Source organism: Lineus longissimus, chromosome 18 (assembly GCF_910592395.1).
Source record: "Lineus longissimus chromosome 18, tnLinLong1.2, whole genome shotgun sequence".
NCBI classification, from domain to species: Eukaryota; Metazoa; Nemertea; class Pilidiophora; order Heteronemertea; family Lineidae; genus Lineus; species Lineus longissimus.
Genome location: NC_088325.1, coordinates 8,125,276 through 8,133,878, shown reverse-complemented (window position 1 = coordinate 8,133,878; position 8,603 = coordinate 8,125,276).

The following is an 8,603-nucleotide window of genomic DNA, read 5'->3' as shown; positions in this document are numbered from 1 at the left end:
TATAGAAGATCATTCTTTGATTTAATGTCAGGTCAGGTTAGCTACCTGCCACTGGTAACCTGTAAGCCAGTGCCACCTGTCACAGGTGGGTGACTAGTCACCCAGGGCGGATGAGCTCATCTAGAGCCAACGGCCATTTAGTTCTCCACTAGCATAGCCTCGTGGAAACAAGACACCAAGGCGACCTGACACACAAGTGACTAGTCACCTTGGGCAGTGGAGAAAGTTCTCCGGGGGAGACTGGCCTCCTTAGCTTTGGCCGGCAACTAGTCTAGGAGATGGAAAACTCTGTTTTAATTTTAAACTCTATTTTAATTTTGATTAATTTATTGTACCATAAATTTCCTTCCAATGTTTATAAAAGATCATTCTTTGATTAATTTTGATTAATTTATTGTACCATAAATATGTTTTTCCTGAGCCACGTGCTTGCAGGCGCCGCCTCCTTTGCCTTAGTGAGCCAATCATATAACATCTTATATTGTAGCATGTGATGTATGTTTTACCAGACTATTATGTGAAAGTATTGTCCTTTGCTGGATTTGGGGTACGGTTCACTTGAATAAGACAGATGTAAACAATGCAAGTTTGATAAACGAAGCAATTACACTGTTAACCCGTTGACATGAAGGTGGCAGCACCACACTGTAGTGACTCTTAAAGGGGCAATAGGGATTACACTATGTTATTTCTTAACTTGGAACTGAACGTTCGTGCACTTTGATGTGGCTTGAAACAGGTTGAAAAGAAAAGTCTGACTTATCTTAGACATCTGAACATGATACATGAAAGTCCATACTTTTAGTTTAAACCAGAAATACTAAATTTAGGACATAACCTGGACATGCGTCATAGAGGTTACATAACGCTGCGCAACCTGAAATTTGGTTGATGGAAATATAGCGTCAAAGGCTTTAAGATGCCTTCGCAGTTTATAAATCCAAGCGATCTACTGGTTTCACCAGTCCGGTTGATCTCCTAATGTCGCTATTGGTCACCTGTAGCTGATTACAGGTAGGCATCAGTCACTTGAGGCTGATTTATACCGTTGGGCATGATTGTCTCTTAGACTTCTACGGTTTCTGCGTAGATCTTACATTATTGTTATCAGTGTTAAAATTATAACCCCAAATCTTATTTATAATAACATCCATAAACCCTCTCCATTTGAACCATTCCGTTGCTTTTAGTCCCAGTGATTCAAAAGGTATCACTGTTTTGTCTGGTCTTAGTAAATCTGAAATATAATTTATCCCTACTTCCTTCCAATGTTTATAAAAGATCATTCTTTGATTAATTTTGATTAATTTATTGTACCATAAATCCTTCCAATGTTTATAGAAGATCATTCTTTGATTTAATGTCAGGTCAGGTTAGCTACCTGCCACTGGTAACCTGTAAGCCAGTGCCACCTGTCACAGGTGGGTGACTAGTCACCCAGGGCGGATGAGCTCATCTAGAGCCAACGGCCATCTAGTTCTCCACTAGCATAGCCTCGTGGAAACTAGACACCGAGGCGACCTGACACACAAGTGACTAGTCACCTTGGGCAGTGGAGAAAGTTCTCCGGGGGAGACTGGCCTCCTTAGCCTTGGCCGGCAACTAGTCTAGGAGATGGAAAACTCTGTTTTAATTTTAAACTCTGTTTTAATTTTGATAAATTTATTGTACCATAAATTTCCTTGCAATGTTTATAGAAGATCATTCTTTGATTTAATGTCAGGTCAGGTTAGCTACCTTCCACTGGTAACCTGTAAGCCAGTGCCACCTGTCACAGGTGGGTGACTAGTCACCCAGGGCGGATGAGCTCATCTAGAGCCAACGGCCATCTAGTTCTCCACTAGCATAGCCTCGTGGAAACTAGACACTGAGGCGACCTGACACACAAGTGACTAGTCACCTTGGGCAGTGGAGAAAGTTCTCCGGGGGAGACTGGCCTCCTTAGCCTTGGCCGGCAACTAGTCTAGGAGATGGAAAACTCCGTTTTAATTTCAGGTTAGCTACCTGCCACTGGTAACCTGTAAGCCAGTGCCACCTGTCACAGGTGGGTGACTAGTCACCCAGGGCGGATGAGCTCATCTAGAGCCAACGGCCATCTAGTTCTCCACTAGCATAGCCTCGTGGAAACTAGACACCGAGGCGACCCGACACACAAGTGACTAGTCACCTTGGGCAGTGGAGAAAGTTCTCCGGGGGAGACTGGCCTCCTTAGCCTTGGCCGGCAACTAGTCTAGGAGATGGAAAACTCTGTTTTAATTTTAAACTCTGTTTTAATTTTGATAAATTTATTGTACCATTAATTTCCTTGCAATGTTTATAGAAGATCATTCTTTGATTTAATGTCAGGTCAGGTTAGCTACCTGCCACTGGTAACCTGTAAGCCAGTGCCACCTGTCACAGGTGGGTGACTAGTCACCCAGGGCGGATGAGCTCATCTAGAGCCAACGGCCATCTAGTTCTCCACTAGCATAGCCTCGTGGAAACTAGACACTGAGGCGACCTGACACACAAGTGACTAGTCACCTTGGGCAGTGGAGAAAGTTTTCCGGGGGAGACTGGCCTCCTTAGCCTTGGCCGGCAACTAGTCTAGGAGATGGAAAACTCCGTTTTAATTTCAGGTTAGCTACCTGCCACTGGTAACCTGTAAGCCAGTGCCACCTGTCTCAGGTGGTTGACTAGTCACCCAGGGCGGATAAGCTCATCTAGAGCCAACGGCCATCTAGTTCTCCACTAGCATAGCCTCGTGGAAATTAGACACCAAGGCGACCTGACACACAAGTGACTAGTCACCTTGGGCAGTGGAGAAAGTTCTCCGGGGGAGACTGGCCTCCTTAGCCTTGGCCGGCAACTAGTCTAGGAGATGGAAAACTCTGTTTTAATTTTAAACTCTGTTTTAATTTTGATTAATTTATTTTACCATAAATTTCCTTGCAATGTTTATAGAAAATCATTCTTTGATTTAATGTCAGGTCAGGTTAGCTACCTGCCACTGGTAACCTGTAAGCCAGTGCCACCTGTCACAGGTGGGTGACTAGTCACCCAGGGCGGATGAGCTCATCTAGAGCCAATGGCCATCTAGTTCTCCATTAGCATAGCCTCGTGGAAACTAGACACCGAGGCGACCTGACACACAAGTGACTAGTCACCTTGGGCAGTGGAGAAAGTTCTCCGGGGGAGACTGGCCTCCTTAGCCTTGGCCGGCAACTAGTCTAGGAGATGGAAAACTCTGTTTTAATTTTAGGTTAGCTACCTGCCACTGGTAACCTGTAAGCCAGTGCTACCTGTCTCAGGTGGTTGACTAGTCACCCAGGGCGGATAAGCTCATCTAGAGCGAACGGCCATCTAGTTCTCCACTAGCATAGCCTCGTGGAAACTAGACACCGAGGCGACCTGACACACAAGCGACTAGTCACCTTGGGCAGTGGAGAAAGTTCTCCGGGGGAGACTGGCCTCCTTAGCCTTAGCCGGCAACTAGTCTAGGAGATGGAAAACTCTGTTTTAATTTTAAACTCTATTTTAATTTTGATAAATTTATTGTACCATAAATTTCCTTCCAATGTTTATAAAGAGCATTCTTTGATTAATTTTGATTAATTTATTGTACCATAAATATGTTTTTCCTGAGCCACGAGCTTGCAGGCGCCGCCTCCTTTGCCTTAGTGAGCCAATCATATATCTTATATTGTAGCATGTGATGTATGTTTTACCAGACTATTATGTGAAAGTATTGTCCTTTGCTGGATTGGGGGTACGGTTCACTTGAATAAGACAGATGTAAACAATGTAAGTTTGATAAAAGAAGCAATTACACTGTTAACCCGTTGACATGAAGGTGGCAGCACCACACTGTAGTGACTCTTAAAGGGGCAATAGGAATTACACTACATCTCCCTTTCTAAATTGTCTATGTTATTTCTTAACTTGGAACTGAACGTTCGTGCACTTTGATGCCGCTTGAAACAGGTTGAAAAGAAAAGTCTGACTTATCTTAGAAATCTGAACATGATACATGAAAGTCCATACTTTTAGTTTCAAACAGAAATACTAAATTTAGGACATAACCTGGACATGCGTCATAGAGGTTACATAACGCTTCGCAACCTGAAATTTGGTTGATGGAAATATAGCGTCAAAGGCTTTAAGATGGCTTCGCAGTTTATAAATCCAAGCGATCTACTGGTTTCTCCAGTCCGGTTGATCTCCTAATGTCGCTATCGGTCACCTGTAGCTGATTACAGGTAGGCATCAGTCACTTGAGGCTGATTTAAACCGTTGGGCAAGATTGTGATTCAAAAGGTATCACTGTTTTGTCTGGTCTTAGTAAATCTGAAATATAGCTTATCCCTACTTCCTTCCAATGTTTATAAAAGATCATTCTTTGATTAATTTTGATTAATTTATTGTACCATAAATTTCCTTCCAATGTTTATAGAAGATCATTCTTTGATTTGATGTCAGGTCAGGTTAGCAACCTGCCACTGGTAACCTGTAAGCCAGTGCCACCTGTCACAGGTGGGTGACTAGTCACCCAGGGCGGATGAGCTCATCTAGAGCCAACGGCCATCTAGTTCTCCACTAGCATAGCCTCGTGGAAATTAGACACCAAGGCGACCTGACACACAAGTGACTAGTCACCTTGGGCAGTGGAGAAAGTTCTCCGGGGGAGACTGGCCTCCTTAGCCTTAGCCGGCAACTAGTCTAGGAGATGGAAAACTCTGTTTTAATTTTAAACTCTATTTTAATTTTGATAAATTTATTGTACCATAAATTTCCTTCCAATGTTTATAAAGAGCATTCTTTGATTAATTTTGATTAATTTATTGTACCATAAATATGTTTTTCCTGAGCCACGAGCTTGCAGGCGCCGCCTCCTTTGCCTTAGTGAGCCAATCATATATCTTATATTGTAGCATGTGATGTATGTTTTACCAGACTATTATGTGAAAGTATTGTCCTTTGCTGGATTGGGGGTACGGTTCACTTGAATAAGACAGATGTAAACAATGTAAGTTTGATAAAAGAAGCAATTACACTGTTAACCCGTTGACATGAAGGTGGCAGCACCACACTGTAGTGACTCTTAAAGGGGCAATAGGAATTACACTACATCTCCCTTTCTAAATTGTCTATGTTATTTCTTAACTTGGAACTGAACGTTCGTGCACTTTGATGCGGCTTGAAACAGGTTGAAAAGAAAAGTCTGACTTATCTTAGAAATCTGAACATGATACATGAAAGTCCATACTTTTAGTTTCAAACAGAAATACTAAATTTAGGACATAACCTGGACATGCGTCATAGAGGTTACATAACGCTTCGCAACCTGAAATTTGGTTGATGGAAATATAGCGTCAAAGGCTTTAAGATGGCTTCGCAGTTTATAAATCCAAGCGATCTACTGGTTTCTCCAGTCCGGTTGATCTCCTAATGTCGCTATCGGTCACCTGTAGCTGATTACAGGTAGGCATCAGTCACTTGAGGCGGATTTAAACCGTTGGGCATGATTGTGATTCAAAAGGTATCACTGTTTTGTCTGGTCTTAGTAAATCGGAAATATAGCTTATCCCTACTTCCTTCCAATGTTTATAAAAGATCATTCTTTGATTAATTTTGATTAATTTATTGTACCATAAATTTCGTTCCAATGTTTATAGAAGATCATTCTTTGATTTGATGTCAGGTCAGGTTAGCAACCTGCCACTGGTAACCTGTAAGCCAGTGCCACCTGTCACAGGTGGGTGACTAGTCACCCAGGGCGGATGAGCTCATCTAGAGCCAACGGCCATCTAGTTCTCCACTAGCATAGCCTCGTGGAAACTAGACACCGAGGCGACCTGACACACAAGTGACTAGTCACCTTGGGCAGTGGAGAAAGTTCTCCGGGGGAGACTGGCCTCCTTAGCCTTAGCCGGCAACTAGTCTAGGAGATGGAATACTCTGTTTTAATTTTAAACTCTATTTTAATTTTGATTAATTTATTGTACCATAAATTTCCTTGCAATGTTTATAGAAGATCATTCTTTGATTTAATGTCAGGTCAGGTTAGCTACCTGCCACTGGTAACCTGTAAGCCAGTGCCACCTGTCACAGGTGGGTGACTAGTCACCCAGGGCGGATGAGCTCATCTAGAGCCAACGGCCATTTAGTTCTCCACTAGCATAGCCTCGTGGAAACAAGACACCAAGGCGACCTGACACACAAGTGACTAGTCACCTTGGGCAGTGGAGAAAGTTCTCCGGGGGAGACTGGCCTCCTTAGCTTTGGCCGGCAACTAGTCTAGGAGATGGAAAACTCTGTTTTAATTTTAAACTCTATTTTAATTTTGATTAATTTATTGTACCATAAATTTCCTTCCAATGTTTATAAAAGATCATTCTTTGATTAATTTTGATTAATTTATTGTACCATAAATATGTTTTTCCTGAGCCACGTGCTTGCAGGCGCCGCCTCCTTTGCCTTAGTGAGCCAATCATATAACATCTTATATTGTAGCATGTGATGTATGTTTTACCAGACTATTATGTGAAAGTATTGTCCTTTGCTGGATTTGGGGTACGGTTCACTTGAATAAGACAGATGTAAACAATGCAAGTTTGATAAACGAAGCAATTACACTGTTAACCCGTTGACATGAAGGTGGCAGCACCACACTGTAGTGACTCTTAAAGGGGCAATAGGGATTACACTATGTTATTTCTTAACTTGGAACTGAACGTTCGTGCACTTTGATGTGGCTTGAAACAGGTTGAAAAGAAAAGTCTGACTTATCTTAGACATCTGAACATGATACATGAAAGTCCATACTTTTAGTTTAAACCAGAAATACTAAATTTAGGACATAACCTGGACATGCGTCATAGAGGTTACATAACGCTGCGCAACCTGAAATTTGGTTGATGGAAATATAGCGTCAAAGGCTTTAAGATGCCTTCGCAGTTTATAAATCCAAGCGATCTACTGGTTTCACCAGTCCGGTTGATCTCCTAATGTCGCTATTGGTCACCTGTAGCTGATTACAGGTAGGCATCAGTCACTTGAGGCTGATTTATACCGTTGGGCATGATTGTCTCTTAGACTTCTACGGTTTCTGCGTAGATCTTACATTATTGTTATCAGTGTTAAAATTATAACCCCAAATCTTATTTATAATAACATCCATAAACCCTCTCCATTTGAACCATTCCGTTGCTTTTAGTCCCAGTGATTCAAAAGGTATCACTGTTTTGTCTGGTCTTAGTAAATCTGAAATATAATTTATCCCTACTTCCTTCCAATGTTTATAAAAGATCATTCTTTGATTAATTTTGATTAATTTATTGTACCATAAATCCTTCCAATGTTTATAGAAGATCATTCTTTGATTTAATGTCAGGTCAGGTTAGCTACCTGCCACTGGTAACCTGTAAGCCAGTGCCACCTGTCACAGGTGGGTGACTAGTCACCCAGGGCGGATGAGCTCATCTAGAGCCAACGGCCATCTAGTTCTCCACTAGCATAGCCTCGTGGAAACTAGACACCGAGGCGACCTGACACACAAGTGACTAGTCACCTTGGGCAGTGGAGAAAGTTCTCCGGGGGAGACTGGCCTCCTTAGCCTTGGCCGGCAACTAGTCTAGGAGATGGAAAACTCTGTTTTAATTTTAAACTCTGTTTTAATTTTGATAAATTTATTGTACCATAAATTTCCTTGCAATGTTTATAGAAGATCATTCTTTGATTTAATGTCAGGTCAGGTTAGCTACCTTCCACTGGTAACCTGTAAGCCAGTGCCACCTGTCACAGGTGGGTGACTAGTCACCCAGGGCGGATGAGCTCATCTAGAGCCAACGGCCATCTAGTTCTCCACTAGCATAGCCTCGTGGAAACTAGACACTGAGGCGACCTGACACACAAGTGACTAGTCACCTTGGGCAGTGGAGAAAGTTCTCCGGGGGAGACTGGCCTCCTTAGCCTTGGCCGGCAACTAGTCTAGGAGATGGAAAACTCCGTTTTAATTTCAGGTTAGCTACCTGCCACTGGTAACCTGTAAGCCAGTGCCACCTGTCACAGGTGGGTGACTAGTCACCCAGGGCGGATGAGCTCATCTAGAGCCAACGGCCATCTAGTTCTCCACTAGCATAGCCTCGTGGAAACTAGACACCGAGGCGACCCGACACACAAGTGACTAGTCACCTTGGGCAGTGGAGAAAGTTCTCCGGGGGAGACTGGCCTCCTTAGCCTTGGCCGGCAACTAGTCTAGGAGATGGAAAACTCTGTTTTAATTTTAAACTCTGTTTTAATTTTGATAAATTTATTGTACCATTAATTTCCTTGCAATGTTTATAGAAGATCATTCTTTGATTTAATGTCAGGTCAGGTTAGCTACCTGCCACTGGTAACCTGTAAGCCAGTGCCACCTGTCACAGGTGGGTGACTAGTCACCCAGGGCGGATGAGCTCATCTAGAGCCAACGGCCATCTAGTTCTCCACTAGCATAGCCTCGTGGAAACTAGACACTGAGGCGACCTGACACACAAGTGACTAGTCACCTTGGGCAGTGGAGAAAGTTTTCCGGGGGAGACTGGCCTCCTTAGCCTTGGCCGGCAACTAGTCTAGGAGATGGA